The sequence below is a fragment of the Culex pipiens genome, chromosome 1 (genome assembly GCF_016801865.2).
Source record: "Culex pipiens pallens isolate TS chromosome 1, TS_CPP_V2, whole genome shotgun sequence".
Classification (NCBI taxonomy): domain Eukaryota; kingdom Metazoa; phylum Arthropoda; class Insecta; order Diptera; family Culicidae; genus Culex; species Culex pipiens.
The window spans coordinates 97,316,926-97,328,260 of record NC_068937.1 but is presented as its reverse complement, the minus strand read 5'-3'; the positions used below and the strand labels follow the sequence as shown (position 1 = coordinate 97,328,260).

Sequence of the window (11,335 nt, the reverse complement as noted above, 5' to 3'; positions counted from 1 at the left end):
CAATTTCCATACAAAACAAATCTATTTTGTATGGACCGTAGACAAACGCTGACCCCCTCAGGCGTCCACGTGGTTTATGGATGGTCCCAAAAACATACAAAAAAATCCTAAAATATTTTTTAACAAAAAAATAAATTTGCAATCGAAAAATGCTTTACATTTTTTGATAAAATGTACCGTTTTCAAGTAATTGCTACTTTTAAGTATAAATGTTAGATTTTTATTATGTTATTCGAGATTAAAAAATAGTTCTTGAATGAGAAACACAGCACATTTGTGATATTTTCTTTAACAATCTAACGCCCATGATTACTCCAGAGCATCACTTATTTTTTCTTCAAAATGGAATTTCTCTGCAACCATGCAATTTATTAACCTTGTTGAACATGCAAAGAATGTTATCTGACAACCATTGAAATTTAGATCCTTTGTAATTACTCTTAGCTTTAAGAAAAATGTAATTACAAATGCCGACTCGATCCTAATCAGGTCCCAGTACCGAAAAGGACCTAATAAAAATAATTTAATGGAAAAAAAAAACAATTTAAATTTCATCCATGGGCCGGAAGGGGTTTTTTTTTGAGAAATTTTTGACACTTTGAAACTTAAAGTATTTGTGCTACTTTTAAAAAATGGTAAAATATCAATGATCTTTTAAAAATACTTGTTTATCCTAAACGTTTATGTTTTCTACCGATTTGTGGTCCCAAAAATTAAAAATTGTATACAGTGTTTCTCAACCGGTGAGGAATTCCCCCTGGGGGGGGGGGGGGGGGAATTTTGCCATCCTTGGCGGGGAAGGAGAACGCAATAGAAATCCAATGTTTTTGAACTTTTTTGCAAAAAATTCAAATACTTATCTGGCCCCTTTTTTAAATTTTAATGATTACAATATTTTTTGAACATATGCCAATTCATTGGATAAGTAACAACAGCAATTTTATTTCCTTATATTTAATTTTTAAAGCTGACGAACACTAAAAATTCCAATAAAAATTCAAGGGAAGATTTGTCGAATTGAGAAAAAAAAACCGAATTGAGAAGGATATATGTATCTAGATTGTTTCAAACACATTTAATTCTTTGAAAATTAAAAGATTTAAAATATTTTTTTTTTGGTTTTTAGCATTTCTTTGCATGAGCATTGATATAACTTTTGAAAATAATCGAGTTTTCATTTAAACATGCTTTCTTAGATATTTACTGATAAAAAAAATTGTGGGTATTTGCAGTTAAATTACAATAAATATGAGAAATTAATGAAAAAATATTAAAAAAAAGCTAGACGTATTTCAAAATTGTTACGAGCATAGAACAAAATTATAATTAGTTTAAAATTAATGGGTGGGAGGGGGGGGGGGGGAATGAAGTTCATGAAAATCAGCCAAGGGGGAATGGATCGAAAAAGGTTGAGAATCACTGTTGTAGAAAGATTAAAAAGGGTTTATTTGATTTATCCACTATATTCTCATTACACTACAATCGATTTTACAAGTTTTTTTTATTCAAAAATTAAATATTAGTCAATAATGCTTTTTAAACTACCTCAAAATAAAATTTGCTATGGCCTAAAAATACAACCAGACGAGGTCGTAATACACTCAACCCCCCGTTGGTAAGTCACTTTTTCGTTTGACACTTTTTAGTTTGTTTTCCGTATATACACTAAAAAGTGATGAACTGTCACTTTTAACACGGGACTCACACTTACTGACAAACCAAAGAGGGTGTCAAACTAAAAAGTGACCCCTATAGTTTGACAACAATTGGTGTCAAACCATCAGGGTTTCAGTGTAGTTAAGTCGTAAAGGTAAGTAGTCACTCTTTTTAGAATTATTTATCAAATAACTAATTTTGTGATACCTTACAGGATCTTGTAAATATTTTGGAAGGAAAAAAACAAATTAGCAAAACTTTGCGAATACCATTTCTGATTCATAAACACCCTATACTCATTCAAACTAAATCCACCCGAACAGCACTTTCCGTTGACCGATCTCCGATCACTTCTCTCTGCTCTGGTCAAAAAGATGAATGATCAACAGGATTATGCTCTGTTTACGTCTCTCTTTTTATACCTTTGGTCACCACGAGAGAGAGTAAACAGCTCTCTCTGAAAAGGGAACCACGAAAATCCGCTTGCCACACCGGAAAAACCATGTGTCGAATTTTCCTTCACATTCGAATCCTCAGAGAGCGTGAGAGGGAGCGAAATCTCAGCGCTTGCTGCGCCGTCAAGAGCGAATCGTCTTCGGGTGCTCTTCGGATTTTTGTTATGCTGTGCTGGGCTATGTTGCTTCTCATCGTCGTCGTCGCGCGCCGGCTTAGCGGCCAACTTCGATCCAAGCAGTGGATTATTGCCTGTTGCGCACTGCCAGAGGGAGGCCGCCGATCGCAGTTTCTTTGAGAGGAAGGACTTGGATTTTCACGCAGACCGGCGATCGCTGGTTCAGTACGCTATCGACTGTCGAAGCTAGCGGACGTGCTCGCGCGGCGCTTTCGCTTCGTTTTGTGTGTTGGGAAAGTGAGACTGGTGATTGTGAAAAATTATGAGGAAAAGTTCATTTGAAAACGGAATAAGACAAAATATTTAGTGGAAAAAAAAGTTTGGGAAAAAAGTGACAAAAAACAACAAAAGTGAGAAAATTGAAAAAGATATCAGTGTCACACAAATAGGAAACAAAACGAAGTAAAACGATTGGAAAAAAAAAAGCATCAAACAAAATTCAGTGACTGTGATTGACAGTGCAAGACACAGAAATCAAGTGACATTCGATCTACCGAGTGTGTCGATTGTTCATCCAAGTAGACAGCAAAGCCGCGCAGCAGTCACAGCACGCTAGATCATCTCAGAGATCTAGAACGAGTCGCCGCCACCGCAACATAACGAATCAATTGTGTCCCAGTCTTTGTGCAGCCAACAGAAGAAGAAAAGACAGAATCACTTGACAAAAAAAAAATCGTCAGAATAATTGGATTAAGCTCGACGGATCACACCGAGGGTTAACCTTTTAACCTGGGATTACGTACTCCGGAGCGGATACAGCGATCGACACCGGACCTTTTCAACAGGTAAGTTCTGCACTTCATTCAATTTAGTTTGAGAATGCCCAGGTTTCGAATTTCCGGTCCTGTCGGCGGGTCTGGTGGTGGGTAAAGGTTCCCAGGGTCGCCATAAATTTCCCACCTTGAACCAATAAACAAACCGCGGCCGCACCGACGGAATAGTGGAGATTTCTTGGAATCGAACCAGATGTAGTAGAACCAACAGCGGGAGGGAAATGTTGGGGTTTAGTTTTAGCAAGAGTTTACAAATTGGACCAGTGCCGATTTTCCCTTTCGAAAATAGTATAAATTTTGAGCGCCAAGTGCGCCGACAAGTTGGTAATACAACGAGCTTGGCAATAAGTTGGTGGTTTGGTGGTGGAGCATTGGACAACATCCTGATCCAGTATTTAACCTCGACTTATGAGGGAGATCAGAGGAATTATATTGACATATTTTGTATACTTTTTTTACTTTCAAAAGAACTTACTGGCCATTACGCAGATCTCAACAAAGCAACATAAATTACGGCTCATAAAAAATGCTTAAAAGGTTTTAAAAACATAATTTAATCGAAGTTGTCAATTAAAAATATACCGTCAGTGGGGGTGAGGTTAGGTCTAGGGTGTGAGATTTGGTCAAAGTTATTTTTACAGTTATTGCAATTTTTGAAAATCTTACCAATGAAACTTTATTTTATTTGAAAGGTGTTGGTGGAAACATCTTACTAAAACTTTTCTCCAACAGACCCTGTTCTTTAACAGCTGTTTAAAGTTGAGGTACAATTTTGCCAAAAAAATACATCTCGAAAAATTAACCTTTTAAAATATTTTTTTGTGATTTATCGAAAAGTACTTAAATGTTACAATACCTCTGAACTAATTAAAATGGTGGATGATTTGTTTTGATCAATTCTTTGTATCTGAGCACAATTTTTAGTTTCATTTGACCCAATAACCCGCTTTAAAAGTGAGATTAGGTCAATTTTCAAACTGTTGGCATTTAAGACAGGTTCCATCAAGGTTGATTAAAAAAAGTTATTTTTGGGGTTTTTATAAGGACCAATTAACTAAATTTTTATGTTATGCTTTGAGTGTTTTTGAATTTTCGTTACTTAAAAAATGAAAATTTGTTTTATTGAACCTTAAAAAAACTCCAAATTTGAAAGGGTTTAATACTCTACACACATTTATAATGGTAATATTTATAATAGATGGTTTTTCATACAATTATTTGTTTGAGCAAATTTCGAACATCAAAAATATTAATTGAATGGTAATAAAAAACTGAAAATTTTAAATTTATATTTTTTTTTAAACTGCTACAATGTTTTAGGCAGTTAGAAACATTTGTCAAGTGCCATAAAATCAGGGGCAAATAAAAAAAAGCAATAGAAATATTAGTGCAATCATTTGGTTACGAACCTCACTTAAAGTGATTTTTTTTTGCATTTCTGATTTAGTTTAGATTTAATGAGTACCGTAGAGGCCATTTGCATGATAAGTTCGTCCAAAAAAATTTAGTTTTTGAGTTATTCACACAAAAATTGTATCAAAATATTCAAAATTCGGGATCTTGGTATCTTAGACTTTCAAAAATTGTTAGGTGTTACTAATGAGAAGAATTCAGGGAAAAATAGTTACACTCTAAAAAATATGTTTTGGATGGCCAAAACTGCAATTTTATGAGCTATAATTGGGTCCAATGATTATTCTCAAAATGCCGATAGTATTGTTTACAACGATAAAGCTTATTTTTATTTATATCAATACAATAACAAGGGATTTAAAAAAGATGTTTAAATCAATTAAAAAAAATACTTCTCGTATTTTTTCGACAGAAGCATCTTGTATAATCGCTCGATCCATCGCAAAATGTGGACTTCTCGACTTTTTCTTGATTAAGTCCTATAAACAAATGTAAACATTGAGTGTATCCCTTTCACACCTTATGTCATTGTCCATTGGAGTAAGCGGGATACACTCAATGTTTACATTTTTTATAGAACCTAGTAAAAAAAAGTCTAGACTTGATGATTTAAATTTATGCATGAAAATCAAAACAAGTGATGAATGGTTCTCTGGCATACCTTTTATCGTTTTATCATATCTAGAGTACTTTTTCAAACGCCATAGGTTAAATTGGGTCTTAAATTTAAGCTTTCATTTATTATGTTATTGTTCACAACGATAAAGCTTATTTTTCTGAGTACAATGATCCTTTGTACGACCGCAAAGGATATGAAATGGATTTTTAAATCAATTTTAAAAATAACTTTGCAGTCCTTCTTGACAAAAAAGGCCCTACTTGACAGCTCGTTCCAAGGAGACCATAGTTGATCCATTGAAGAAATGTTTTCTCGTCAATTTATTGTTTTGCGTTAAAATGAAAAAAAAGTACATGCAAATTGACAAAGGGCTTTAGACCCCATTCGCGATTATCAGAAAAGTAAACAAACATCTATCTGGAAAAAATCTAAATTGATTCAATATCAAAATTGAAAATCTTACCTCACTCTCATATCATAATTCTTAAAAGGAATCATATTCTTAAACAAAACTTTAATTTTAAAATAATCTTTTATTTTTTGTGATAATCTTAAATATTTGGCCAATAACGATCAATCACACTAGGTGCAATCGGCAGATCGGCAAATCTTGAAAAATGGTTTGTTTACAACCAGAAAATTACTACTTAAGGCGCCATCACTTCTATTTCTGCCACCTTGCCCCGGAAATGGCACTATAGAACTACTCCGTTCCCCCTCACCGAATGTAAAGCACCCGAAAGGCCTGCCAAGAGTTGACACGATAAATTAAGAAAAACGCTCGTATTTTCCCCAAAAAAGCAAGCAAAAAAAACCACTACTACTCATCGTTTCGTATGTTTGACATCACTTTTATGGCCACCGAGTACGACGTGTGATGACCCTGCACGACTCGACGCTGTCTGTCTGTGTCCGATGTACACTTTTTACGGTGACCAACCCCGGTTCAGAAGGTGCCAAACAAACCGCGGCGCGGCTGTCACGCCAAGATCGAGTTCGAGCGAAAAAATCACTCCCAAATCTATAAATATTGATTCCGTCGTCGTCGTCGTCGTGGTCCGCTTTCTCGTTGTCGTTCACACGTACTTCTTTTCCAAAAAGAAGAGTAATCAATTTGATGGATTTGGTCCATTCCCCCGGAAGCGGTCACTTTACTCGGTTTGGCAAGGTTGCCAGAAATCCTGGAATCGGCGGTTTCGAAGAATTTTGAGGTTAGGATGTCACACTTTGCGTTGCGCGCTGGCCAACAATCGATCTGGCACGGTACCCGCAGTTGAGGGCCACCAGACTACATCTAATTAATGATGTGTCGTCGCCGGTTTGGGTGCCAAGTGATGTGGTCACAGAACAGCACGGATCTTCGAGGGGGGTGCGGGAGATCTACTCGAGCATTGTTCGAGTCGAAATCAATCAACGCTCTCGAAAATTTCCAAATTTCAAAAGCGTGTCGAGCGATTTCCACGAAACTATACCTAGGCACAGCCAACATCTGGGGAGCAACCCTTGAGCCGAAGAAACAACCCTTCTACACCAGTCGGGAGGGGAGGTCTGGTATTGGAAAAACGACCGTGTTTTTCATCGCGTTTGCTCCGCCAATAAAAGCTATTTTTACCCGCGATTTGCGCTTTTCCGACCGATACAATGCTTGGCGGCGGTGGAAAACCTCACCAAGCCACACCATCTGTGTAACACGAGAACGTCTGAGAATGTGTACGGTTCGAGGGTTGTAAGTACCGAGAGAGGTATGGCGATCTTGCAGAGTTACGTAGATTCGGCTTAATGGGAATTTTCTTCGAACGAAGTTCACTTGGATACTAAATTGAGTAGATTTTCAAAATGTTTCTAATCAGTACTCTCGAGCATCAGAACTCGTGAATATCTGCACTGACGAACATAATAACTCGTAAACATCTGAAATTGTGAACATTTGAGTATGTGAACATCTGAACTCGTAACCATCTGAATTTGGAACATTTGAACTCGTGGACATTTGAACTCGTGAACATTTGAACTCGTGAAAATTTGAACTCGTGAACATTTGAATTCATGAACATCTGAACTCGTAAAAACATTTGAACTTGTAAACATCTGAACTCGTGAACATTTGCACTCATGAACAACCGAACTCGTGAACATCTGAACTCGCGAGCATCTGAACTTGCGAATACCTGAACTCGTGAACATTTGAATTCGTAAACATCTGGACTCATCTGAACTCGTGAACATCTGAATTCGTAAACATCTGAATTTGTGAACAATTGAACTCATGAACATCTAAGCTCATGAACATCTGAACTCTTGAACATCCGAACTTGTAAACATCTGAACTGGTGAACATCTGAACTCGTGAACATCTGAACTCGTGAATAGCTGAACTTGTGAACATCTGAACGTGTGTACATCTGAACTCGTAAACATTTGGATTTTCTAACATCTGATTTCGTGATCTTTCAATATTAAATCCATAGGTTTGTAAAACTTGACCCCGATCTCCAACCCTGTCAGACGAAACACGTCTGTCACATTCTTTTTCACGCCACCGATCAACACGTACCTCGCCAAACGTCCTTGAAGTCGTTGCACTTACCATTACGATCACCTCATTCATCGCAAACCCTGCGCGATACGTCGATGCACCTACCAATGCCCAACGCAACTCCCTTGCTCCCTCTCTCATCTGTTCATCGTTCATCATCTGAACCCGCAGCTTCCTCCTGTTCCGAACGCGGCGAGATTCTTTCTAGACCGAGCGCGTAGGCCAGCCCAATCTGTGGCATAAGTCACCACACCGCAGTCTCGTCCCACGCGACCTGTCAAAACAGTGCCGATCTCCGCGCACATCTCGCTTGTTACGAGCTTCACCTTAACAACTGTCACCCTTAAGGGTCAACTTTGTACTAAAAATTAAACTTTTAAGCGTCACCCAAATGCTTTAAAAGTGCGTGAAAATAGTAGTCGCGACTTGATTCGTGCTTGTTGATAAAACAATTAACCCGAACAAATTTCGGCAACATCAATCTCGAAGAGGGAAGCCCGCGCGGTCGTATCATAAAGCAAAGGAGCGGGACACTTTTACGACCATGTTGGACACGTTAGAATGCGAAATTTTAATTTGTGCGAAGTGGTCCGGCCGCCGGCCGTTAGCCACGCGAGACTTTATAAACAAAAATTTGCCGGCCGCAGGGAAAAGATGAAGTGGCCAGATGAAAAACGTGCCACTGCTGACGGGATCAGACGACACGATTTTTCGCCATTGTTTGTTATGTTAATGGGCGCAAACTGTTTTTTTGGGTCGCGCCTTAGCAAGAATCAACTTTGTTTGACGGTTTGTTACCTCATCGTTGATTCACATTGAACTGTCAACAATCAGGTAACGTCAACTTGCAAACTGTCAAATTTTAAAAACAAAATTAAAATTTTTACTGAATGTTGGACCACCAAAGGACGCGTTACCAAACATAACCTAAACGATCGCACCAGATCGGATTCCACCAACGGTCACCCGGCGTTTATGATCTGTACATCCCGTCAAGCATCCCGTTCAGTTTACGACAACCAAGTTCTACAAAACTCGCGGGGAAAAGAAACGGGTTAAACATAACCTCAATTTCCCTCCCGAAAAAACCCCATTAATCCTGCGCCGACGCGCCGCACTAAAAGGATCGCTCATTAAAACTTTCCCGAGCATTAGCGCGGCGGGATCATCTCCGCGCCAGGAACACATGTTCCCGCGATCCCTCGATAAAACACGATACGGGGTAATTGGAGCCGGCGCGGACTAGCTCAGCTTACCTCGCCGCGACTTTGTTGTTTTGTTTAGATATCTTGGTTGCGCGCGCTGTCAGTTGCGATCCCAGATTTGTTTAGATATCTTGGCTGCGCGCGCTGTCACAAAAGTGAGGTTATGGCGTATTCGCCGACTCCCAAAAATCGCGCCGAAATTGCCAAAGTGTCCGGATAGCAACACACATGTGTGTGGCAATTGTCCCGAAATTGGCTGCAAAGCAATTTACCATTTATCTTCCGAGAGTGTCCTCCCGCCGCCGCGGGTCGGATCCTTCCCACAGCTGTCGAGGGACATATGGGATGGAAGGCCGACGAATACAATTTCTACCCTTGTTTCGGTGCGGGGGAAGATCTTGACATCAGGGACTCTGGTAGTAGGCCATGCCTTGCACCAGTACACGTGGACCGAAGGAAGAAGATGAGACTCTCGATTATATTTAAATGAATGAAAAATTATCCCAAAATGAATGGTGCACATGTGTAACTGTTTTTTCTTCAGTTTTTCAACTGTTGCGCTTGGAAGAAGGACCGGGACTTACATTTCGGTTTTTAGGGTTAGTTGCTCGATACTGAACCGTAATGTATTTGTTGATTAACCTCAAATTCTTACAAGCTTCTTCAAGCGTGTACCAAAACGTCACTCTACACGCTGATTCGAGGTAAGCCAAACAAAGGTCAGCTCACCCTACTTTTAAGTATTGCTCCTTGGACAAACTTTGGCACAAATCGCACTTGCAGAGGCCACTTTCTCAAAAAATGAACCCTCTGTTTTCGGTCCTGCTGGGGCTGTTGTTGCAGCCGGTCGTGGAGAAGCGTTTTTCAGCGACGAGCAAGAAAACAACAACAGTAGGGAATTGTCCTGTCAGTAACTTTTTTTTCTGAATGTGAGTCGCGAAGGAAACGTCGACCATTGAAAATCGAGGGAAGCGATCGCGCGACAAAATTGCACGTCGTAAATTATCGCAGCTGCATCGGAGAGACTGCGGCGACAGAATTTCCGGCAGGATTAACAAAGTAGGCCATTCTTGGACCTTTTTTTTTTTGGAAGAAAGAAACAGTTTGATGTTGTTAGTTGGGACCACTATTGTTCATTTATCTGAAAATTTCACGCCACGTGACGCTTCTGAAAACTACGTATTCAGAGATCCTTTCGATGACACAAATATGGAAGAATGTCAACAACAACAAACATACACTCAACCCCCGGTGGTTGTTCACTTTTTCGTTTGACCCTTTTTCAGTGTGTTGGTAGTTGGTTGGTCAAAGTCAAACTAAAAAGTGACGAACTGTCACTTTTTACACGGTGCTCACGCACCCTATCAAAACAAACGTTTGGTAGTGTGTACTCAGTGTAAAGGGGTTGTCAAATTAAAAAGTGACCCCGTTCGTTTGACAACAGTTGGTTTCAAACCATCGGGGTTTGAGTGAAGAATGTGGGATGATTTAATTGATTTAACAGAAACAGGTATTAGAGTAGACTATAACAGTGTTTGACAGTTGCCCAAACTCGCAAACAAAGCAAAATATGGCAAGCTGACGTTTCTGCAAACAACTGCAGGCACACAAACAAAGCAGGCAAACTGCGAAAAACTGCGAATTTATTTTTTTGTCATAGTCTAATACCTCCTTCAGCAAACGCCAAATCATACAATTCAAGAAAAACAAGGTTAGTGGGCCTGCCCTGCATACTTCAATGAATTTTTACGTTTAGCATTAGCAGGATAGCCTGCTTGTTTACAATTCAGCATTGGCCCATTTACATGGTTTTGCTTCAATATGCTGTCGGATCTTTTTCGACTCCAGCTTTGGATGATTTTGCGATCAATCTTCTCCAGCTTATCGAGATAGTCCGGTTTTGACTCCAACTGCTTACAACAAGTAAGGCTGTCAAATCCTAAGAGTTTCATTTAAATGTTGTTATGTTTCGTAATTCCAAAATCACTTTATTAGTCAACTTCGCGCTAAACTTGATTCCCCTTCGATCATCCCCGTTTTCATCACAGCAACCGTGACATTCCATCACTAGCGCTGCGCAAAGGCGGCCCTTATTTTACCCGATCAAAGTATGCTGGCGAGGCATGTGCTCCGCATACACTGCTAATCGAAACCCATAAATCTCGCTACCGATGATACCCACTCGAGCAAACCGTCCTCAACGGCGCTGGAGATGCAATCGTCGTCGTCGTCGCCGGTGGACATTCCGGCACGTTTGCGTCCAACAATCGGTCAATTGTTTCCCAGACCCACACCGAAAAACCGTCGTGCTCCCGATTACTCATTAGCACGCGCCCTCCGCCCGAGATGAACGTCAAAAATTTCTTAACCTCAAATCGCCGAGTCCATTGTCGTCGCAGTTGGCGTTGTTGTCCCGCGAACGCGCGCGCCGAGATTGGATCCGCTCGATAGCTCAATTTGTTAGCCGGCTGGAATCTACTCTATTAGCGTTATCGCTGCTAC

The 11,335-nt window shown here is 39.7% G+C and overlaps 1 protein-coding gene across 2 annotated transcripts in view; it reads left to right on the top strand.

Annotated features, from left to right (window-relative positions):
* Positions 1 to 2,373: 2,373 nt before the first annotated feature.
* LOC120427254 (fibroblast growth factor receptor homolog 1-like) overlaps positions 2,374 to 11,335 on the top strand; it is a 41,903-nt gene continuing 32,941 nt past the window's right edge. For both annotated transcript variants that reach the window (XM_039592112.2, XM_039592111.2), the window contains exon 1: positions 2,374 to 3,072. The gene's annotated coding sequence lies outside the window, so the exon portion shown is untranslated. The remainder of the gene's footprint in view (positions 3,073 to 11,335) is intronic.